Consider the following 25269-nt stretch of genomic DNA (forward strand, 5'->3'; position numbering starts at 1 on the left):
CCGATACTCCCATGTAACACCCCTCCTGCGCGACCTGCATTGGTTACCAGTTGCCCTCCGGGTGAGATTCAAGGTGCTGGTGATGACCTATAAAGCCCTACATGGCTTAGGCCCAGGATATTTGGTGGACCACCTGCAGCCAGCAACAACATCCCATCACCCAGTTCGCACCCATAGGGAGGGCCTGCTCAGGGTGCCGTCAGCAAGACAATGTCAGCTGGTGGCTCCCAGGGATAGAGCCTTCTCGGTGGGTGCGCCCACCCTCTGGAATCAACTTCCCTTGGGGCTTCAGTTGGCCCCTGACCTTCGCACCTTTTGCCGTGAATTGAAAACTTGGTTATTCGAGTCCCCCGGCCTGGACTGATGGGATTTTTACGGGTTTTTAATTGTATCTGATTTAATTAGGTATTTTAATTTGTATTATGGATTGTGGTTTTATTGTTGTGAGCCGCCCTGAGTCCGTTGGAGATAGGGTGGCATATAAGCCTAATGAAATAAATAAATATATCTAGAGATGATCTACTTACTGGCTCTTTATTCCTCCATAGTCAACAGCTCTGCATTTAGCAGAGCCATCTTCAGTTTGCTATTTGTTCCCTGGAAGCCCCTTGAGAGGAAAAAAATCAAGTATATTTTCCAAAAGATAGTTGTCCAGTCTAGTGGTGAAATCAAAAATTTTTTACTACCAGTTCTGTGGGCATGGCTTGGTGGACCTGGTGTGACTTGGTGGTGTGGGAGGGGAAGGATACTGCAAAATCTCCATTCCCACCCCACTCTGGGGCCAACCAGAGGTAGTATTTGCCGGTTCTCCAAACTACTCAAAATTTCTGCTACCGGTTCTCCAGAATCTGTCAGAACCTACTGGATTTCACCCCTGGTTCAGTCACATTTCAAAATTTTGAATAATGGTAACAGGAATTCCTGTGAGATTAGCTTGCCATATACGAATTGCTTTGATTACTTATGGTTTGCTCTGCTTATTCAAAGGACTAGCATTGACAAATTACTACAAGCCACTTAACTATTTTTTTCCTTTTTTTCCCCAAAGTATCTTGGCTATTCTTTTCTAACAGCAAAAAACAGGAAGGAATATCCTTCACCAAAAAGCAGTTCTTAAAAGAAGTGTGTTTTCTAAATGATCCTTGAATGGCAGATTGGCAAAATATACATCATTTTTCTAAATTTTCCATTATGTTGTGAAGCATCATATCACGCTGGATTAACTCCTGCTGACTGTTTTGTTATCTATACATGTAAATAGCTTTAACATAGAGTTTGCACCCACCCACAAAATAAAAGCAGAAATAGCAAATTGTGATACTATCTACACTTCTCAGATTGATAACTACAGAGCCTTTGAAAAGCTGCTTAGAGCTGCTTAGAGCGTTCCTTAAAGTGGAGAGGCCTGAGCCCCGCTGCAGTAAGTAAAAACAATTATTAGGGGTAATTGCTATTTATCTGGTACAGGAGAGTGGAGGAGAAAAGTACAGTAGACATCATATTGCATGGTTTACTATCAATGACCACATCATCAGAGCATTTCCACTAGCCTATAAATTCTGGATGATATTCTGAGTGGGTGATATTATGAGTCAGGTGATTTTTTTAGAAATCAGGGCTTACAAGTTGACCAGAATGAATGGAACCTAATTTTGGTGGTCGAACATATCAAAATCTTCTTCTTCTTCCTCTTCTTCTTCTTCCTCTTCTTCTTCTTCTTCTCCTCCTCCTCCTTCTCCTTCTCCTTCTTCCTCTTCCTCTTCCTCTTTTTCTTCTTCTTCTTCATCATCATCATCATCATATTGGAGAAAGAGTCAATATTATTATTATCTCGAGGATGCTTGCTTAGGAAATAAGGAGCCTGAAGCTTGATTCAATAGCAAATATCAGTACTAAGCAAATATCATTATTAAGGCATGAAAAGCAGGGGAAGTGGAAATTCCACTTGAACTATAGAAATAAATATACAGAATACATATAGGAATCTGGATTCTTAGAGCAAAGTAAATCCTTATGATGCTTATATATTATGAAAATAGGTTAAACTAATATAATTCACAAATGTTAATATGATCATACCTTTGCAAACGTTTCTGCTTCAGCTACAGAGGAAAATTATTGTTCACTGTTTAAAAACATTTAGCTAAATTTACTTACAACCATGTTCCTCACTGCTGCCAAGAATGAAATACAATGTACATGAAACTTCATTTAATATTAAGATATACTATTATCTTTAAACATGAAAACTCTGTAAAAAAAATGATCTGAGGAAATTTTAAAATGTTGTGTTTTTAATTTGAAACATAGATTCAAATTACAATAGAAATGCTTCTAGATACAGAAACCTGACATCGAAACCTGACATTATCTCTGTATATGGCTTGAACCATATTTTACAATCTCAAGAAGAAAGTTGTAGGAGACATAGCATTTTTCAGTTTGGTGTAGTGATTAAGCTATCAGGATAGACACTGGAGGACTGCAAATTTTAGTCCCACCTTAAGCCTGAGTGACCTTGGGCTCAGCTCTAGGAAGCAGGCAATGACAAACTACTTCTAAAACTTTGCCAAGAAAACTGCAGGGATTTGTCCAGGCAGTCATAAGAAGTCAAGACTAACTCAATGGCAATGAGAGAGAAAAAACTTTAAGAATAGGCTGCAACAGATTGTTGAACTTCTATACATCTGTTACAAAGAAGACGTAGGAAAAAAGCATTCTTCAGCCTCCCACAGAGAAGAGCTGTGCCTCTTAATTACAAATAAATACTGGACAGAGTCTTGCATACTGTTCAGTCTCTAGTGAGACTAAACATCTTGCCTCAAATCCTCAAAATTCCTATACGGTCAGATTCAATTGAATTGTTTACTGGAGAACTTTCCCAAAAGGTCTGATTTGACAAGAATTTTTTTAAAAAATATATTACAAGAAAGCAAGAGATAGGAGGGTCAAAGTTTCTTTAACACTTTTTTTCTGAAATAGCTGACCCAAGATAACAAAGGCCCATGACAAAAATTAGAGGCAAACTCAGGAGCTGACATAATTAAGAAACCCAGTAAATTTCAACATTTCTTGAAAGTTATATTTAATGTAAAAGTAAGGTCAGCAATGTAGGGACGCGATGGCTCAGGAGCTAAGACACTGAGCTTGTTGATTGAAAAGTCGGCAGTTCAGCTGTTCGAATCCCTAGTGCCATGTAACGGGGTGTGTTCCCGTTACTTGTCCCAGCTTCTGCCAATTTAGCAGTTCGATAGCACGTAAAAAATGCAGGTAGAAAAGGGTGGTTGGTAACAGCGTTCCATGAACCTTAGGCATTTAGTCATGCCAGCCACATGACCTCAGAGACGTCTTCGGACAGCCCTGGCTCTTTGGCTTTGAAACAGAGATGAAAACGACTAGCACATATGTGCGAGGGGAACGATTACCTTTACATTAAAGTCAACCATGATATCCATCTGTACTCTAACAGCATCAAATTAGGTAGAACTCATGGCCAGTCCTTGATGCAATTAGACACAAGACCTCCATAGGTTTCAGGCCAGACACCTGAAGCATATTTCCCTGTCTGTGCAAAGGCAGGCAGAAATATGGTCCCCAAACCTTCATAACTAGAGTTCCAAATCACCAGAAATGCCAAGGGAGACCCCAGTATGCCTATGGCTATCTCTCTCAGTCTTTCTGATTACTGTCGTTTCCTACCTCCACATTGTCACTATGAAAGCAATAGCTAAAAGCATGCTATATGTAAAAATATGCACATGGGGACCAAAAAAAAAAAAAGAAGAAGAAGAAGAAGAACTCAAACTTCATAATAGAATTTTTTTAAAAAAAAATCTTTTATGAGGCTGATTACAAGTCCCATTGGGCTACCACTTTTAATGAGAGGCCGGCATAGATAAGCCGCTATTTCACATTTCCCATAGTGTTCCAATCTGCTCAGTATAGCATCACTGGAGGCATTGTGGAGGCCTAGAAAGAAATGCAGATTTTTTTTTTAACCATGTTCCAGTGGGGAGGCTCTGTTATGCATTCTGGAGAATCGTGAAATAAGCAGAGAGCCAAGGAGACAGCTGATAAATAAGAAATTGTAAACAGGGCATGTTGCCAAAAAGCCCCTTAAACCTTCAACTTGTTCTGTTGCATAAAACAGGATAAAAGACAGAGTCAGTTACAAGAAGCAAGAAATGAGTTCTACTTCTAGGAGAACGCTTTAGAATGAAAACTTTAGAGAATTAGCAGAAACTCTTTCCAGATATATCTTTAAATGTGTCTTCTACCTGCTATCCAGTTTTTTCAAGCCTATTTGGGTCTTACAATTCTAAACTCATCTTTTTTAGTAGTTTAATTTGTTGGGACCAGACCAGAATGGCTTGGTTACTCCTGGACATTCATTATTCCAGGATAAATTCCTGGGTATTTGCAGGACCGCCTTCTGCCGCCGATAGCCTCCCACCGACCAGTATGCTCCCACAGAGAGGGACTCCTCAGGGTGCCGTCAGCCAGGCAATGTCGGCTGGCGACCCCCAGGGGGAGGGCCTTCTCTGTGGCAGCTCCAGCCCTCTGGAACAATTTGCCCCCGGAGATAAGAAGGATATCGGATCTCCGGGTCTTTCGCCGTGCCATGAAAACTTTTCTTTTCCATCAAGCAGGGCTGGCGTGAAACCCCCCCCCCCCTTTTTTTTAATAGTTTTTTTAGCTTTTTAGCTTTTAATCTGTCAATGGGTTTTAATCCGAATTGTTTTAAATTTGGGCCAAAGTATATAATTCTTTTAATAATTTTAAATTTTGTATTGGTATGTGTTTTAGTTCTGGCTGTGCATCGCCCTGAGTCCATTAGGAGAAGGGCGGTATACAAATTGAATTGAATTAAATAAATAAATAAATAAATAAATAAATAAATAAATAAATAAATAAATAAATAAATAAATAAATTAGAACTCTGTTGATCCTCCCGAATCTCTCTGAGATATTTGAAGTTGTGATATATAATAATGAGCTATGCTGGCACAGTGGTTACAATGCAGTACTGCAGGCTACTTCTGCTGATGGCCGACTGCTAGCAGTTTGGCAGTTTGATTCTCACTGGCTCAAGGTTGACTCACCCTTCCATCCTTTTGAGGTGAGTAAAATGATTGTTGGGGGCAATATGCTGACACTGTAAAATGCTTAGAGAGGGTTGTTGTCAGGGTAATGATGATTTAAAGCTGACCAGCCCTTTAAGACTGAGGATGAGTCAGCAGGGTTATTTCCCTTTAAGAAGCTGCCTATATAAGGGAGGCCATTAGAGGGCGCGTCTCTCGCTCTCCTCGTGTATCACTCTCCTCGTGACGTGTATCTGCATTGTAGTTCTCCATGTAGAGTTGAAGAAGACTGATTGCTTGCCTGGCTTTGCTTAGCACATGTATGTATATATACTGTATAGAAGCCTGTATATAAACCACTGTTTGTAAAGACAAAATCTCTGTGTACTGCATTTTGCTCCTAGGTTGTCTCAAAATAGTAGTCACGCTGTAAACACTCTGACCGTTGTAAAGCACTCTGAAGCAGTATATAAGTCTAAGTGCTATTGCTATTGCTGTATAATAACAAAAGGATACCAGCTTACAAGTAGGACAATTAAAAGAAAGAACCATACCAACCTCTCCCCTCCAGAAAAGAGGGGAGTAGAAGAAGAAGAAGAGAAAAGAACAATAGTGGCAAAGAAACAAACAAATCCAGAGGGAAACAAAAAGAAAGAAAATTGTGTCAATTGTCCTTAATCAAAGATGTCAAAGACCTGGGTGAAGAACCAGGTCTTTGGGGGCCTTCAAAATATCAGTAGGGTGAAAGTCATTTGGATCTTGGTGGGAGCTTCATTCCACAGGATACGTATTATTACAGAGAAGACATGCTTCAAGGCTCTGGATAGATGGCACTGTTTAAACTATAGGATTTGCCAGAATGAACCAGCCAGGCAGATACTATGGGAGACAGGCAGGTCCTATGCCATATGAAATGTACTATTCTTCCTGTTGGAGGCATAATTCTGCTGCTCCTCCAGGGTTAGTTTCAGTGGGTGGCCTTGTGCTCAGCCCTGTGACTACTAAGCTATAAGGACCCACATGGAACTGTAGGTCCCTCTTTTTAATAATTAGATGAAGCCACCGAGTGAAGTTATCACTGCTAAGAATAAAGCTGACAAAGCAAGAATAAGAAAATGTTGTATTTTCAATATTTCTGAATAAATATGACTTGAAATATGATATGTTCTCCACACATCCTAAAGCTAGATAAAGATAATCCAGTTAAACAAATGGGTAAAAACATTATGTAATTGTTTATTTATTACAGGTTGGTTCTATCTGCCACTCAATTTCTTATCCTTACATTTGGGTATCCCAAGAAAACCAGGTCTTTTGTTCTTAACTACCTTCCTGATATTATTACTATGATATTTGCACATTTAAAATTAATGTATGATTTATGTTACTTTGTTTTATTTTTGTTTACCTTTTATTGCTTTATCTTTGCAATCCACTGTGTAATTCTCGGAACAATGGGTAGGCCACAAATATTTGAAATTTAGGCACAAATACAGTATTTTCCATTAACACTGTGTTTTTTAAAAAAACATATTAATGACTGGAATGCAATTTTTGGTTTTCTGTCTCTGAGCTATAATTACGAGTGTTTAACAAAAACCGCTGCTAAAATTTTAAAGGTTCTGAACCTAATCTGAGGACTCAATTAGTATTTACTTCTGAATACTCAGGTAATGACACTTTATAGATTCTCATGAAAACTTATATTTGTGGTGGGTAAATTTATATAAATATAAAATGTATATTTTTCCACCAAAAGCTTATATTTGTGGTGATACTGTTAGGTATTCATTATGGTTCTTGCCAGCTTGAATTAGAAAAAAAAAAAGTCTCAGAAATGGGCCTGCTGTGGGAATGAGGAATCCCAAAGAACAAAATTCCTTTTATTTGTCTGTGTGAAGCAGAGCACACAAGATCAGATAAGGGATATTAAATGGCCATCGCAGTCTGACAGCAAAGCGCAACTCTAATAGAAGTCCCAGATGGTAATATACTATACTACAGAATAGTAACATCAAGACAGCGGGATGAAGCCCTGACCCATATTTTCTCGTAAAGCAATTTTCTTCCCCGTTCCTTGTAGGTTATACGGAAAGTCGAACTGCTTTTCAAGTTCCTTTCTGTCAGCCAGAGCTTCTCCTTATCGCAAGTGTACCTTTTCCTTCTCCTTCTCTCTGGTCTCTGCCTTCAGAATATGAATTACTTTCAGCTTGCTGCATTAGGTGGAATAAGCATTGAAATCTACTGATGGCCCAGTAGATTTCACACGTGCGTGTTACTGCACGTTGGCACCGACCGTGTATCTTTCATGTTCCTTTCATTTTTGGAACTTAAACAGAGTAAAATTACTCCTGATGAGTGGCAGAGACATTTTGCCATTGGAGGAATTGCAATTGATCTGCTTCTGCCAGGGAATCGGAGCTCTTGATGCCACCTGTGGTTGGAGTCACTTTGCCCTGCGAGACCCCTGACCTAGTTATAAGCTTAGCAGAAAGAGAGAAAGAGCCCAGAATTGCTCATTCAGCTATCATGGAATCAGTAATTCTGCTACGGCGTCTGCCAGAAGTGATCAATAGGCAATCTTCAATTGGGGGTAAATGACAGGAGACAAATGACAGGGCACCAGAGGAGGTAGGTAGTAGAAAGCCCTGGGCAGAAAAATCCATTTCCTTTTATGGCCAACTAAAACTATAAGAGGAAGTGCACCAGAAATTACAAATATTTCATACTTTCTAGAATAGTTGTGGACAAATTGGTTGGGACGTATTGCCTGGCATTTCCCTTGCTGGAGAGATTTGGTTGAGATTTGCCGCTAAAGCAGAGATTTCTAAACTTGACAACTTTAAGATGTGTGGACTTCAACTTCCAGAATTCTCCAGGCATCTGTGCTGGCTGAGGAATTCTGGAAGTTGAAGTCCACATGTCTTAACATTGCCAAGATTGGGAACCCCGATCTACAATATTGGACCACTTGATGAGAAGGTTTTAAATTAGAGGCCTTCTAGCAGCACCTACAAAACCAGACCCCTCCCCCAAATAACTCCCCTCCTGACACACAGCTAAAACTCAATTTAAAAACCCCCACCAGCACTGGATTCACACTCTGGTACCAGACAGTGACTTAAATCAATCAATACCTTCCAGGACAGTGAGAGACAGGGCAAGAAAAAGGCAGTTAGGGAAGTATACACAATTAGTGTTAGCTAAAGGAAGTTAATTCAAATGATCAGGAAGGCTAGAATTGCTACTTAACATTCCCCGAAGACAGAAATCCCTTTACAACATTTAGAGAGAAACTATTAGCATTTGAGTCAGGAGAGAGCGGGAGATCTTTAGATTGTGAGTAAGCATTGCAAGCAAACATAGCGAGCTGCTTTATAATGGTTGGGTTGGGTTGGTAAATACCCTCAATTGGCTAAAATATGTCAAATGGGTTTTGGTCCATCGTGTTGCATGAATACACTCATCATGTTGTTGGTTTGGTCCATTGTGTCATATAAAATATGAGTCATCCCAACCAGTGAGTCAAGCCATCATTCTTCTAACTCGGTACTTTGGACCCTAGCTAGCAGAGGCTTTTCTGACAATTTCCTCTCGAGATAGCAAGAATTGAACCTAGGACCCGCTAAAGACAAAAAAAAAAAACCAAGATCTATCATAGACCTATAGTCCATGATATTAATCTTATTTGATGAGAGCTGACTTGATGGCTGAACAAAGCAGATTATTTTTCTTCTTTAAAATGAAATCCATACATCTTAGTATTGTGAGCAAAACCAAGTCAACACCATCACAAAATTACATTTACATTTTGTGAAAATTACATTTCACAAAATTCTTTAGGAAAAATATGCACATATTGACTACAAGTTTGCCTAATGAGTCTTCAGTACTATATATTCCCCGGAGCAAGTTTCCAATAATGTTTATTTTACATTATTTTGTCAGCATCCAGCTGTTATTATCAATTTTATACATGGCCTGATTTTCTTTTTTAACCCATCCAAATGGTTTCTCATTTTGTTGTATGCATATGCTTGTGATCATTTCATTCAGGGAGAATATATCTGGATTTAAATCTGTTGTTGCTTGCTATAGGATTTTCAAATCTGTTCTGTATACGGCTGCAAGAAAAGAAGGCTTTGGTAGAGCTATTTGATTTCCATTTGGGAATAGAATTATGTTCAGCAACAATTTAAAATTAGTAAAACAACTCTAGACTCAAGAGGCAGGTAAATTGCACAGATAGTTTGAAAAAGAAAAGGATGCCAACTTACCAGCAGGATGAGAAAAAAGAATGGCTGCACTCAGGGAAAAAAAAGAAATAAAAGAACTTAATAGGCTTACTTCTGCTTACTTTATTATAGGTTCCTTGGTTGTTGGCTTACATCCAAGCTCAGAGAGCACTAAGGACTCTACAGTTAAATGATGAGCTACATATATTCTCTTCTATTGGTGTTTTACTTCATCATTGTTCATCCAAAAATCTGAGAGTGGAATATATAATTTCTTTTTTGGATCTTGCAACTTTGGAATGTGTCAGACTATAACATTAATGATGCCCAATGACATATTATCTGTACTAGCTAGGATAAGAAGGTTTGTAATATACCTGTAGATCAGGGCTGTCAAACTGAATTTCTTCCAGGGCCATATCAGCACTGTAGTTCTCCTCTGTAGGCCGATGAGGGGGGGACAGACGGACATCCCTTGCAGCACCCTGCTGGCCAAAACAGGGCATGGGGGGGGCCACATGTACCCACCGCACCCTGTTTTCACCCTGGATGGCCTCCTGTAGCACTTTGCTGGACAATATGGCCAAACCATGCTGCAAAACAGCCAAACAGCCAAACTTCCTCCTGCACAAAGTGCTACAGGAAGCCAGTTTGAGTAGTTTGGTTTGGAGTACAGTTTTCCTTTTTCCAGTTTGTCACAGGGCAGCAGTCTTGATAATGGTTGTTAGGTAATGAAACATCTGCAAGAAAAGAACCAAGCTCAGAGAGCACCAACAACCCCACCGTTCAACCCTGAACTGCAAATATTCTTTTCTATTTGAACCATGTTGGTCCCTTCTCCTTCAGAACAAGAACTGAAGAAAACCTAACAGGGGCATTTGGGTGGTGATTCAACAGATTAATATGTTGGCCTCAACTTTGTGCTTGTAGGCCCACCCCTTTTTGACATATACCACCCCTGCAGATGCTCCTTACACCTAGACTTGCCAGTTTTCCACTGGGAACTCAGTGGTGAAATCCAAATTTTTTTACTACTGGTTCTATGGACGTGGCTTGGTGGGTGTGGTGTGGCTTGGTGGGCATGGCATGGGAAGGATACTGCAAAATCTCCATTCCCACCACACTCCAGGGGAAGGATACTGCAAAATCTCCATTCCCACCCCACTCTGGAGCCAGACAGAGGTAGTATTTGCCGGTTCTCCGAACTCAAAATTTCCACTAACGGTTCTCCAGAACCTGTCAGAACCTGCTGGATTTCATCCCTGTGGGAACTCCTGAAAGTTTGGCTCTTGCTGGTTTCAGCTGCCCCTCATTTTTGCTAAAGCATAACAAAACAAGTCCCTTGAACTAATATTTTCCAAGCTGGAATGCCTGTAAATACAGTTTTAGCATCTAGTATTTGGGGAGCCTCAGCTAAGGAGTTCTAATATTGGACAAGGTTTACTTTAGGATTTTCTCTCTTTCTAGCTTCTGGAAGTTATATCCCCATTTTACAATATATAGCAAATCAATCTTACATACCCCATAAAGACACCAAGTCATTGGCATCATTGCCATCTCTAAGTTCCCAATAGTCCACCCAAAATCAAAAGTAGTCATGTTTAAACCAAGTTCAGGGTTTATTCTTTCTAATAAAGTGATTGAAGATCCAAAAATTCCTAATCTCTTTACTTAGATCTTTTCCTTGCCCCCAAAACATTCTGACTACCATCTGGTTAAATATAGCCACCTTCCTTTGAGCTGAAGGGCACTGCAAAATGGGAAGCAATTTGTGCTTCAAAGATCCTGAGTGTTCTCACAGAGATATAAAAAGAGTTTGCATACTCCAGCTTCTAATCCGTCTTGCTAGTTGTATGAGAGTGATTGGGTTACCACATCATGCAAATTATGCTTTCCTTCGTTTGCTTATTGATTTATTTATGAAACAAATTTATATGGTTTCCCATCCATCAAAAGGAACTCTGAGCTGTGAACAAAAATAAAAAACACAATATAATTAGAACAAAAAAAATGGAAACAAAGACAATGTTGAGTCCCAATAAAACCTGCATAAGCAATCAATCACACCATGCTAGCTCCATCAACATGGAGCCCATTCCCAGTAACTGAATGTGAAAAAAAAAGTCTTCAGTGCTTCCCTAGGGCCAGGAAATAAGGGCACTCCCTGTTTTGGAGGGAGGGAGGGAGGAAAGAAATGATAGAATGACAGGGAAGAAGGGTAGAAAGGGGGAAGGAGGAAGGGAGACAGCAAGTGGCATCTGCAGGATGGATTAATGATAAAAGCACCATTGTGCATAATTGCAACCCAAGCCCTTCTCCTTTTCAATATGCACCATGATGTTACATATACACTATAATGAGTCAAAGCTTGGGTGAAAGTTTTAGAATTGTGTGGGCTCCAGATCTCAGGACAATACTAAGGGGTGGGATGCCCCCGGTTCAGACCGGTTCACGAGAATCGGTAGTAAAACCGGCAGGAGGCTCCGCCCACTGACCCGGACATCATCATAGGTGATCTGAAGCTCAGAAGAGCGCACACCAGCGTGATGAGAACCGATAGTAAAGGTAAGTAGAACCCACCCCTGACAATACTTCTTTCAGATGTTTTAAATTCGTTAGATTCTCTGAATTTATTTCCTTCTGTACTACACATTGTATTATTTTTTTATCATGCATTATGTTATTTATTACATACCTACTAAAAGAATCAAAAGAAAAACATCATAGTACAAATTCTACCCAATCAAATCCATTCACTGATTAGCAACCAACATTAAGACTAATATTTACAACTAAAACATAAGAAATAGAACAACCATAGGTATTTAAAAGAATGCTCTACAAACTGCCCAGAATCACTGAAGTTAATGGAATAATAGAGATGAAAGGGAACTTAGAGGTCTTCTAGTCCAACCCCCGGCTCAAGCAGGAGACTTTCAAACAAATGGTTGTCCAATCTCTTCTTTAAAACCTCCACTAATGGAGCACCCACAAGTTATGGAGGTAAGCTGTTCCACTGATTAATTGTTCTCAGGAAATTGCCTAGGTTCCAACTAACACCCCCAAATTTCTCCTTATTTCTAGGTTGATTCTCTCCTTGATTAGTTTCCATCCATTGCTTCTTGTTATACCTTCAGGTGGCTTGGAGAATAGATTGACACCCTCTTCTTTGGAGCAGCCCCTTAGAAATCGGGCAGCATATAGATTTAATAAACTATTATTATGGTTGGTTATTATTATTATTATTGCAAAGTATGTAGACATCTATAATGAATAAAACACATACCATATTTCCCTGAAAATAAGACCCTGTCTTATATTTTTTTTGAACCCTGAAATAAGCGCTTGGCCTTATTGCCATGCGCTCAAAAGCCCAATTGGGTTTATTATCAGGGGGTGTCTTATTTTGGGGAAAACAGGGTACTAACCTGAAAACTACTAATCATATTGATAGTGGGATAACTAATAGCCAGGTCACACACTAGCACATTAGTCAAATAACAATGTCTTCATAACAATTTTTACAAACAAGGAAGTAAAAAAAAGACCCTAACCAAAGTAACACAAGGAATGTAAAAACTTGTAGAGAGAAACAAGAGTAGACTGATACTGGAGTGTGGTGACTGTAAGACTCGAAATGTAAGATGCCAGGAGTTTGAGCTGGGCTATGACTCAAATATGGAACCAGTGAGAAGTGAAGTGTAATGAAATATGGAAATATTATGGAAGATGCAAAGCAGTCCAAATGGCTTAGGCTAGAGAGAAGAATTGCCAGGAAACCATTGCAATAATTTCAGTGGAAAGCAACCAAATCATGTACCAATAAAACCTCCATGAAAAAAGCAAAAAAGCTCTTGGCTCCCATCAACATATCAAATAAAAATTTGTGACCCTTGTTGCAAGATCAATAAACAGGTACAAAGTCAATACGTACTAGAGACAGTAAGTTATTTCCAAATTTAATGCCATTCTTGATTTTTTTTAAAAAAAATGAACATTTTTTCCACAGCATTTTCATCTTCCAATATCCCAAAAAATATTTACGAGCACTACAAAAAAAATTAAAAACTTTGGTTTGCATACAGAACAAATTAATTCTGTTGAAATCCCACTGAAAGCAATGAAAAACGGTAATAGAAAGTCATAGATCTATCTAGATTAGGTTTTATTGCATAATTGTCCTATTTCATTCCCAAAATTTTATGAACGCTTGTGATTGTTTTACCCTTGCTTAGAAAAAAAGAAATTGAGAAGAGAAGAGAAGAGAAGAGAAGAGAAGAGAAGAGAAGAGAAGAGAAGAAGATCATAGATTGATCAGGCACACAATAAACTATCAATCTGAAAGTATCTCATTTTATTTCAGCTTTTTGGCCCTTAAGAAAACAATGATATAAGTATTCAAGGAATGCAGCACAACTAGATGGAGTATAGGAACAACTAATTATTGATCATTACCAAAATGCTCTATCCCAACAGGAAGAATCATATTAATTTACTTATCAGGGTCATCATTTGTACTTGATTGTATATTGAAGTTTAATATAAAAATGTTAAATAAACTGCAAAAGAATCCAGTTTATTACTTTAGGCTAATATATTGCAGCAATTCTGACCTGTTAAAATTTTCAAAGAAAGTAATTATTTTCTCTTTTACCCACCTATATGAGTGCAATTGCCTAGAACATCTTTGATCCTTGTTTACACACTACAATAACTGAAAATATTAAAATTATTCATTTGAATTTTATGTCACATTAAACATGTTTCTGCTTTCAAGTGCATTATTCTTGCTTTATTGAACTCAGCTGAAATACACTCTATTATTACTCTTTATTTACGAAGGTGACATTCACACTACTAATCAAGTAGTTTGGCATTTGGTAGCAGAGATACAATGGAGAAAAGTATATGCACTAAACTCAGATAATTTGTTTTGCGAATGAAATGATATCACCGTGCACAGTTTTCATCAGACAAATTATTCATCTGCAAAGAAAATTTTACAAGAAGGCAGTACCTACAAAACCTGAAAGAAATTGCTACTTAAAGGGGAACGTTAATATCCTACCTGAACCAACAAGTAAAATGATCAGCCTTAACTGCAGTGCATTCTAATTAATATTAAGGCTTTCACATCCCTGTTTTAATTTGTTCTGCTACATTATTAGATCATGTTCTTGACTTCAACTATTCCTTGCTGGATAGTTTCTGCAATCTGCCTTTTAAATCCTCTGCAACAAAACTCCCATATACCAATTCTGAATCTGGCTCTTAAATGGAATCGGTTCCTCGGAACTGTTTCATACAGCAAAATGCATGTTTCTGTTGATAGATATCATGTTCAGGGTTACGGTATGAGTTTTCAAAATTACTGTGTCCATTTTAAAAGTGTGATCTCTCTGAAAAAAAGTTCAGCTGCAAACTCTATGGCAATGAAAATTGTACAGAAATATTTTTGAACTGCACGTTCTGAATGAATGGGCTCTGCAGTTATTCTTATTGAAATTAATGCAGCTTAAAGTAGGCAAAAATGAACCCAGCAGAAGAGGGTTTACACAAGCCTGCCCTCAGGACAAGTGCTTGGAAGCTGCCTTAAGCCTGGGCAGCAATACTGATTGATATACAGGTAGAGACACATGGAAATATAATTCTCTCAGTAGTGTCCACTGTCATTCAAATATTGAATACAGCATTGCTCATGTTTCTGACATGACTGGGTGCTAACTGTCCTGAGGCATCTCTGTAACTATTTCTTCCTGCCGACATGAGAAGGTGAATGTGAGGATAGCAAATGGGCTTTGCTATGTAGAGAGCAGGTAGCACAAATCTTCAAACTGGTCCCAAGATTCAGAAGAGTTTTCAGTTAATAATGGAAGCTGTTGTTACTAAATATTGTTTTGTTACCACTTTGAAAGACTAGAATTTCCCATGGTACAGTACTAACTCCATCTTCTAGAGCTGTGATGGTGAACCTATGGCACGCGTGCCACAGGTGGCACGCAGAGCCATATTGGTGGGCATGCAAGCATTGCCCTAGCTCAGCTCTGGCACGTGCCAGTCAGCTGGTTTTCAGGCATTCCGGGCCCACCAGAAGGCTATTTTCGGCCTCTGGAGGGCCTTAAAGGGGGTGGGGAAGGGTATTTTCGCCCTCCCCAGGCTCCTAGAAAGGCTCTGCAGGCTGGGGAGAGTGAAGAATGGGCCTTCCAGTCCCACTGGAAGTCGGCAAACAGGCCATTCTCAGCCTCCAGAGGGCCTCTGGGGGGATGGGGAAGGCTGTTTTTGCCCTCCCCAGGCTCCAAGTAAGCCTCTGGAGCCTGGGAAGGGCGAAAAACGGGCCTACTGAGCCCACCATGCCATCACGTGCCAAAAACGGGAGGAGTGCAGGGGTGTCACGCGTGTCTGTGTGGGTGGAGTGGGGCACACTGAATTATGGGTGTGGGCACACGTGGGTGTGATCCCCCACGCTTCCCCACGCTTTTGGCACACGACGGCAAAAAGGTTAGCCGTCACTGTTCTAGAGTTTAATTTTAACCTGGCTCTAGCAGTCTTCAGACATCAAGGAATGGTTTTAAAGAGATCTCTAGCAAGCCCTGGGCTGTAATGTAACACTGAACATCATCAACTTTATCTGTTTATCTGCCTGCCTGCCTGCCTGCCTGCCTGCCTGCCTGCCTGCCTATCTATCTATCTATCTATCTATCTATCTATCTATCTATCTATCTATCTATCATCTAGACAATAGAATAGAATAACAATAATAATAACTTTATTGTCATTGTACGTGTATACACAGTATACCCATACAACAAAATTCACTTAACACCTAAAGACCAGGTCCAACACAATAACAATCCCCAAACAGCCCCACCCACCCACCCACCACAAATTCCCCACCCCTAAACCACCCAAATATCCACACAACAGACCAAGTAATGCTGTCCAACAGCTCACTGATGGTGGCCCTTTAGTTCATTGTTGAGTGCAATTATAGTTCTGGGATAAAAACTATTGAGAAAATGTGTGGTCCGAGTTCTAATTGTTCTGTATCTTCTGCCAGAAGGGACCTAGGACGTCTTCTAGTCCAAGAAGCTTAGGCAGGAAACCCTACACCACTTCAGACAAATGGTTATCCGATATCTTCTTAAAAACTTCTGGTGTTGGAGCATTCACAACTTCTGGAGGCAAGTTGTTCCATTGATTAATTGTTCTAACTGTCAGAAAATTTCTCCTTAGTTCTAAGTTGCTTCTCTCCTTGATTAGTTTCCACCCATTGCTTCTTGTTCTACCCTCAGGTGCTTTGGAGAATAGTTTGACTCCCTCTTCTTTGTGGCAACCACTGAGATATTGGACTGCTATCATGTCTCCCCTAGTCCTTCTCTTCATCAGAATAGACATACCCAGTTCCTGCAACCGTTCTTCATCTGTTTTAGCCTCCAGTCCCCTAATCATCTTTGTTGCTCTTCTCTGCACTCTTTCTAGAGTCTCAACATCTTTTTTACATCGTGGCAACCAAAACTGAATGCAGTATTCCAAGTGTGGCCTTACTAAGGCATGATAAAGTGGTATTAACACTTCACGTGATCTTGATTCTATCCCTCTGTTTATGCAGCCTAGAACTGTGTTGGCTTTTTTGGCAGCTGCTGCACACTGCTGGCTCATATTTAAATGTATCATCTATCCATCTAATTTATATAGCTGTCCATTTTACAAAAAGTGATTTTGGATGGTGAATGAATGAATGAATGAATGAATGAATGAATGAATGAATGAATGAATGAATGAATACACACACATATATACCCAGACATACACTAGACACAAGAGAAATCATATTAACTACAGTAAGACAACAACCTCAAAATCCCTAAATCTTCAATATTGATAGCATAGCATGGTGAACTGCCAGAGGATTTCTCCCAACAGTTTTATCTATATGTCAAACAGTAAGGAGAACAGGACCTACTACTATGGTGCTTCAAAAGAAAGGGGCCACCAGGCCAGTCGTTTACCCCACTGCCATCCTTAGAACCACCCAGTAAAATAGGAATGGAACTTCTGCAGAACGGGGCCCAAAATTTACACAGGAAGCCCAAAAAGAAACCATGGTTGATAGCACTGTAAGTTCCCAAGTGGGCTGATAGAAGCACTTGGGAATTTGCTGGGAATAGTGACTATTCCCAGCAAGATTCTGATGGATATCCACTATATTGACCAATGTTGTTTCCATACGATGCCCAGTGTTGAACCCAGAATAAAAAGAATCCGCAATCTATATCCCAGGGGTGAAATGCTCCCGGTTCGGACCGGATCATCTGATCCGGTAGCGATGGCGGCGGGTGGTTCGGAGAACCGGTAGCAAAAATCCCTGCCCACCCCCATGCCCAGCTGAGCCGCACAATCATCAGAGGCTTTTTTTTTTTACTTTTAAAAGCATTTTTTCTACAACCTCTTCGGCCGAAGAGGTTGTAGGAAAAAAAATGCCTTAAAAAGCCTCTGGCGATCCCAGCTGAGTTGCCTGATCATCAGAGGCTTTTAAAAGCATTTTTTTCTGCAACCTCTTAAGGTTGTTAAAAAAATGCTTTTAAAAGTAAAAAAAAAAAAAGTTGGCCATGCCCGCCCAGTCACATTACCCACCCTCCATCACCCCAAGCCACGTCCATAGAACCGATAGTAACAAATTTTACATTTCACCACTGCTATATCCTCTTTAGTACTCTGCGGTTGAGATTCTCACCACCTACTCAACTACTATAGAGTATAAAAAAGATGAGATTGACAGAGAAATGCAGGAATTAGTACATAGGCAAAGGGGGACCTTTTTTAAAATCCAGAACAAGATAACATTCAGAGAGGATCAGGCAGGTGCCTCCTTGAGGTTGGACAACACAATCAATCCTATAAGATTCTGTTGCCATTAGTAATCTCCATAAAAGTAGTTTTTGCCTTTCTGTGGTCTAATCATGGGGCTGGCAACAACTTGTCCAAAAAGAGAAGGTTGAAGATTAGGAAAGAGTAATCAATACTGCTGGATCTAAGGCTGGATCTTTTTTCAAGGCCACTGGCCTCTTCCTCCTGAAATGAAATATTGATCACCTCTGTCTCTCTCCCCTTCCCCACAACTCTGGAGCTAACAGGGGGACATAGACCAAGCCCCACAAACAGGGCCGGATTTAGATGAAAAGAGGCCCTAGGCTATTCCACTTATGAGGCCCTTTCACCTATAGTGAAAATGTAATTTTAATTTTGCTAACAATTTGAATGTAGGCCCCTCTTGATCTTGAGGCCCTAGGCTGAAGCCTAGTTAGCTTATAGGAAAATCCGGCCCTGCCCACAAATGGTAAAACTTATGCCAGAAAGTACCTTATCCTCTTCACTAGAAAAAAAAGTCCCAAATAAAATGGCAGCATCAGAAAGACTTCATCTGAGCAACTTTTATTAGTAAAATGTTAACCAAGATGTTCACCATGGCCAGGTAGGTGATTTGCCTGCCACTGCTTTCTAGGGTGAATTTCACTATCCTAAGCAAGACCATTGGCCAATATGACATGTGACACTGTAATAAACTATTCATGCTTTCCCTCACTTATTGCTATGGTTTAGATAGCTCTTTCTCTACCTCCTTTTTCACAGTAGTCTCTAGATATCATTTCTGTCATTTCATCTCTCACAAGTCCTTAGCAAACCCCCAGGCACACTATAGGGTGGGATGAGTGCACAGAAAGAGGTATCTTGGTAGCAATTTTTTTGCGAAACCAAATTGCCTCCTGTTGCTGGAGGCCAACCAAGGCAATTGATGGAACTGCCTGCCAACTCCCTGGGAAACACTCCCAAGTGCCATCTGGAAACTCAGCAAATGATCTTCCTTATATGTCTCCCTGCCCTGCAGAGGTTCTGGATGATAGTCAATCTTAATTAGATCAGGAAGTGATCTAAGCACAAGAATGAGTTGTTAGATGCAACCTCGTATTCAGATCACAGCTGTGGCTACAAGTACCTCAGCAGCCTTGATGATATTTATTTATACCTCATCCTAATATTATCTCTGGGAGACTCTTGAGCTGTGGAGGCATTGTGGTTTTGCAGTAAAGAAGGAATGTGATTTTCTTCCACAAAGAAGGTGGACTTCCCATAGAGTCCATATTGCTTTTACCTTAGCAGGACTAAGTAACCATAATAGACTTCTCCATATGCATCGGAAATGCACTGAGTGAGGTCTTTTCTAGAATTTCCAGGAATTGCATGCACTGGAAGAGACTTAGGCACATGTGTCAAGCTGGAACAATAATGTCTTCTGGTTATTCAAACTGACAGAAGCCAGAAGTGAAGCATGCAACCATTCCACCTCATTTCATTTTACAAAAAGCATCATTTAAAAATCTGAATGAATACTTGACTACCTACATGAGTGATAGCCAACTTGCAATTCTCCTATTATTTTGAACTACAACTCCCATAACCTCTTGCCACCAATTATGCTGAGAAGATTTGATGGGAATTGAAATCCAATATATCTGAAGAGTTCAAACTCCCATGCCTCTGTCCCTGCATTCTAACAGATACTCCCAAATGATCAAAAAGAAATTATGTGCTAATGATTTTCATATTGGTATGCAAACCTTTATCCAAATACGTTTCCTAGGAAAGATGTGTTAGCTAATCTCTGCAGGATAAATGCTAGAGATCATGATTAAATTTTATTCAGTTTGAGTTTGGCTTTAATTTTTTAAATACACATGAAAAAGGAACCGCTTCCTACCCCCACCAGACCGATATTTATTTATTTTTTTAAATAAGCATAGAATGTGTTGGGCCATTCTGCAACTTCTGCAGTGGCTATAAAATCATCTCCATAGCTTAAACAGACAGCAAGCCCCACTTGTTTATCAGCATCAAACAATTATTTCAAAATGGCAAGAGGAACACTAGCAGTGATTATCAAACATGCAGCAGGGGAAAGATTTCTCTCACATAAAAGAAGGCATAGAGCATCTCTCATTCCTCAACCCTGCATTTTGTCCCTTTCCTTGTTGAGATTTTCTTTTAAGGCACAAAAATTCACCTGTGAATGGATATATGTTCCAAAGATAGATAGCCCAAATGTCACAACACACTTTTGGCTGTTGCCGTTTAATGCCAGAATTGTTACCTTGGAACTACGGTATATGCTTCAAGACGAGGTGCGTGAAAAACTCAGAATTTTCTTGAAATCTTTTTCCCAAAATAACTTTTTAATAAATATGGTTATCAGACTCAATTGTTTCAATGCAAAATAAAAACAAATGGAATACAGTACTTTCCTTAAAAAGGTAAAAACTCGATCGACTATGATCCCTTACTCCCCTGATTTCCTGAGTGAACAATAACATCCTTCTGAGAATCTTACATGAGAGAATATGAGGTTACTGAACCTCTTTGCAATATTGTTTCTTAGCAATGGCATTCAAAGGCATATTTGAAAAATGGTTTCCTGCATTGCCCTCTACAGGTTTTTTTCCCAGTATACCCATTAGCACAAGCCATAGGTCACCACTTATTAAAAGGTTTCAGATATGGTAGTACATTGTACCTGCTTGCTGTAAGTAGCTCAATTATTCCAAATATAATTTATCCCTATTTCTCAATGACCAACAGATGTAGGACTTTACTTGACTTTGAGGTCTTCTGTCTATCTATCTATCTATTTATCTATCTATCTATCATCTATCTATCTATCTGTCTACCGATTGATCTATCATCAATCTATCATCGATTGATCTTGCTATCAATCTACAGTATCTACCAAGAATTTTTTAATTTCAAAAAAATAATGTGGTACGTATAACATACCAATTGGTATGTATAACGTACCAACTAGTCAACCTGAAACTTTTGGTCCCTTTTGCAAAAGAATCTAATGCATTTGTGTGGATCAATTTCTAGTCACTTACAAAGTAACTGAAGTTTACTATCATTTAAATGGAATCCAGAGTATCTCACTATGGTGGGACTGACTGTGACCAGGTATTCTGCATTATTGATCTCATCCTATTGCAGAGGGCGCTGTTGATGGACAACTTCAAGGATTCATCTTCATTTTTAAACAAGCTTTAAACTTGAGGCCAACCCTTGACCCTGAAGATGCTTTTTTTTTAAAAAAAAAAAGATTCTCCTATTATAGTTGTTTATGTATAGAACTAAAAAAAAGGAATGTGACTCTTTTAAAACTCTTAAGATACATAAAGCAAAATTAACTCAAGCTTCTTGTGGTGGTCATAAAATAGAGTTTGTTCTCAGTTTTCCCCAATCGAGACATGCATTTGAAAAGTCATTGGAATAGTCTTTTTCATAGCATGAAAAGAGACCTCAGCTTAGGTGTCAATCATCAGCAGAAGTCAGGAATTTAAAGACTAATGTGAAACATCAAACCAGCAAGGGAACAAGGGGCTGGAATGTGAATAGAAAAGTTTTGCATTTGAAATCTGTCCTATTGCCTCCAAACAATGAAACATCCATTTGATGTCAAGTAATTTATTGCTGGCCATCTCACTGATCAAACTGAATGGGAATGCTCAATACAATCATCTACAACTTAAAAATAAGAGGATACTTAAAACTAGCTTTGATATCTGTGAAATTGCCAGTTCAACATTCCCTTGGGAAAATCTCTTTTTGTTTCATCTATATATAGAATGAATATACATATACATATAATTTCCATCCTCTTCAAAATTCATGAAGAAAAACTATTTAGCACATCTTCTGACTTTTGTCATCAAAGGAATGCAAAAGATCTGCCTCGATTCAAACAAATCTTTCAAATGTATATGATCAGGAATTTGTGCCAATACCATCCACCATTTTTTGAAAACAGGAATGACCTGTTGCCAAAATTACACAGACATCAAAGATTGCCCCCCCCCACACACACACACACACACACATACACTGTGCAAGCTTTACATTTCTCAGTGATGCAAAGATTGGGAAGAAGCTTAAAACAAGTAAATCAGTGGAAATCATTTAGAGTAGATTATTTAAAACCCATATTGTTATTTTCAGGAGAATTCCTAAGTCCCCTCAAGATGAAGCATCCGAGGGTTATTTGCTCCCAAGACCTTTTTAATATGGCTGTATTGTAATACTGCAGTGGCAGAGCCTCTGTGGCAATAGAGAGAATTTTTTCTTTGGAACACAACTTGGGAGCCACCATTCTATGTATCCTCATTTAATAATGCCTTTATTTAACAAGATCAGGAAAAAAAATTACTGTCTTCAGCAAACATAACATGCTCTGTAACCTTCTTTCCTTTAATGCTGCAGTATTTTAAATACATGTGTGAGCATGCACACACATACACACACATGCAAACCAAATCCCTAAAGCAAGCAAAAGATTTACAAAGCTAATAAAATATATAAAAAAGCAAAGACTGACAGACAAAGAAATAAATTTAGTCTCTGCTGTAACAAGCCCAGGAAGAATATGTTCTGCTGCACCTACTAAATATCCGTAGCCCTTAAAGTACATGTGCAGTTGCTGCACTTTGATGATTGCTAGAAAAGCCACAGAAAACCCTTAAGCTATTAAGGAAAAGCTTTTAATATCTAGGTATATACCCTACGACATCACCAGTCCAATGTCTATGTAGCTATGCCTAATTATTTTCTTACAAGGTTGAGCCTAATTGACCACTTGCTTGATTGATTAATCCTTTGCAATTTGGACAGAACATAAAGAGTAGCAAAATATTTATTTAGAGACACATATTAAAACCCACAGAACTATCCCTTTGCAGCCATGCATAGACCTTCTCATGCATCCACCAAAAAAAAATAGGATGGGGGTGTGGGTAGCCCAACAACGTGCGAGCAGCAGTCAATAACTCAGTGCAGTAAACTATACCATTTTCGGATGGGTGAGCAGAATTTTAAGTAAGTTGTCTTGGGTTCGACCTGCCGAAGTGAAAGGCTTCCAGGCTTTAATGGGCTAAGAGTCCTGCCAGACATGCACGGAATTCACATTTCTAAATTTGCATAATAAAATGTATTTCTCCTTGTGTGCTTAAGCTCTTGTGGCAAAGGCAGGGGATCAATGGCAGGCTACAAGACTCCAGTTCCTTCTTCCCTTGAAATCTCTGCCTTTGCGTATAAGTTACACTGGTCACATACAGCTCCAAGCAGACAACAGCTGGTTCCTGACAGGGCTGGGAGGGAAAAGGCAAAACTTCCACTCAAATCAAAGACTACCTATGTCGTTTGCACCGCACCCTTCCTTCCCCATCTCTGCAAAAACTGAAAAGTTAACCGGAATCTTTCCTCAAATCTCAGCCATGCCAATACCCCAGCAGATTCTAACGCATGTGGCAAAGCCTCACTGGCTAAGGTGGTGGTGTCTGTGTTTTTTTTTTTTTTTTTTACAAATCTCAAAGTCCTGATGTAGAATCTTTCCAATACACTGAAGGGAAACATCCTAAAGCCACCAGATGTGTCAAGAACAAGCATGAGATTTATTTATTTATTTATTTAAAAAGGTGTCCACGTTAATCAATACCTTGAAGCAAGATGCCTAAATCAGCAGGTTTAATTAAAGCAACTACAAGAAGGCAGAGGGCTAAGTCACTTCACCACCGCTCCCGGCACCCACCCTGACTTCCTTGACGTTCCCCAAAAAGAAAATCACCTTCTCCTACCTTCTGACAGAATTGCTTCCTCATCGAGCCCCTACTCATCCTCCTGCTTCAAGGGGAAAAGCTCTCCCCCCTGTTTTTGTTCCTAAAATAACATGGGCAGTTCTTGGTTTTCTTCTGGGAGATTGTCTGTCTCAGTCAGTCTGCCGGCGAGAGAACCACTAGATACTCGAGCAGAAGTGCTGGGGAAGGGATATCCTCCTCGTGGAAAAAATCCTCAGCAGTTTCAGTTCAGGCAGAACATCTCCTGTCTAGCAGCAGCGGCAGCAGCAGCAAAGGCAATGCTTCAGAACTCTGCAGGCCACAGCGTTCATACCTTATACATCACTACCACATTCTTTGTAATAGGCGGGCATAATGAAGCATTTCATCACCTACTGTCCCAGAGTTTTGTCTAGGCAGTTGCATTTCTGCCTCGGAAGGTTCTTCATCATTCTTACTGTCTTCATCTCATCAGTAGGCTGTTTATGTCGCAGCAGGAGCAGCAAAACAAGCAAGTTATCATCGAGATGGTGGGATTTCACTCTGTGCATTAGGTTTGCCATATGTGAATCTCTCTGTGTGGGTGTGCATATGAAAATGGGTAGGTAAGTAAATCGATATAGGTATATCGCAGGGGTGAAATCCAGCAGGTTCTGACAGGTTCTGGAGAACCGGTAGCAGAATTTTTGAGCAGTTCGGAGAACCGGCAAATACCACCTCTGGCTGGCCCCAGAGTGGGGTGGGAATGGAGATTTTGCAATATCCTTCCCCCAGGAGTGGGGAGGGAATGAGGCTTTTGTAGTATCCTTCCCCTGGAGTGGGGTGGGAATGGAGATTTTGCAGGATCCTTCCCCTGCCGTGCCCACCAAGCCACACCCACCAAGCCACGCCCACAGAACTGGTAGTAAAAAAATTTGGATTTCACCACTGGTATATTAATACTGTATTGATGGAGAATACATTTTTTTTCTGTGGATGGGAAAAAAAGGGGAGAATGGAAAGGCTTGGTGAAATCCAAGCATTATTTCCATGCTGTTGTATGACCAGAATGGTTAGCAAACAAAATTTTTAAAAGTTTACTGTCTTGGAGTCATGCTCCTCCTTCTATTTGAAGATGGGACATGCAAGTGAACATGGGGATTTGATGGTCCATGTTTTATTGGGGATGTGTGTGTCCGTGGTCTATCTAACTTCTTCAGAGAAATTCTAAAATATAGCTAATGCTCAGTACAAATGTGCCATTCATGCAATTGGCAATTATTTGTATGAAAAGGTTACCAGCAGGTGGCAGCACCTAGTTGACCT

General features: G+C 39.7%; 1 protein-coding gene across 14 annotated transcripts in view; it reads right to left on the reverse strand.

The window, feature by feature from the left end:
* Positions 1-24329, reverse strand: part of DAB1 (DAB adaptor protein 1) — a 728003-nt gene extending 703674 nt beyond the window's left edge. For all 14 annotated transcript variants that reach the window (XM_087889766.1, XM_034415187.3, XM_087889767.1 and 11 more), the window contains exon 1: positions 23986-24329. The gene's annotated coding sequence lies outside the window, so the exon portion shown is untranslated. The remainder of the gene's footprint in view (positions 1-23985) is intronic.
* Between the last annotated feature and the right edge of the window lie 940 nt (positions 24330-25269).

The sequence above is a fragment of the Pantherophis guttatus genome, chromosome 3 (assembly GCF_059756535.1).
Source record: "Pantherophis guttatus breed Tessera chromosome 3, ASM5975653v1, whole genome shotgun sequence".
Classification (NCBI taxonomy): Eukaryota; Metazoa; Chordata; class Lepidosauria; order Squamata; family Colubridae; genus Pantherophis; species Pantherophis guttatus.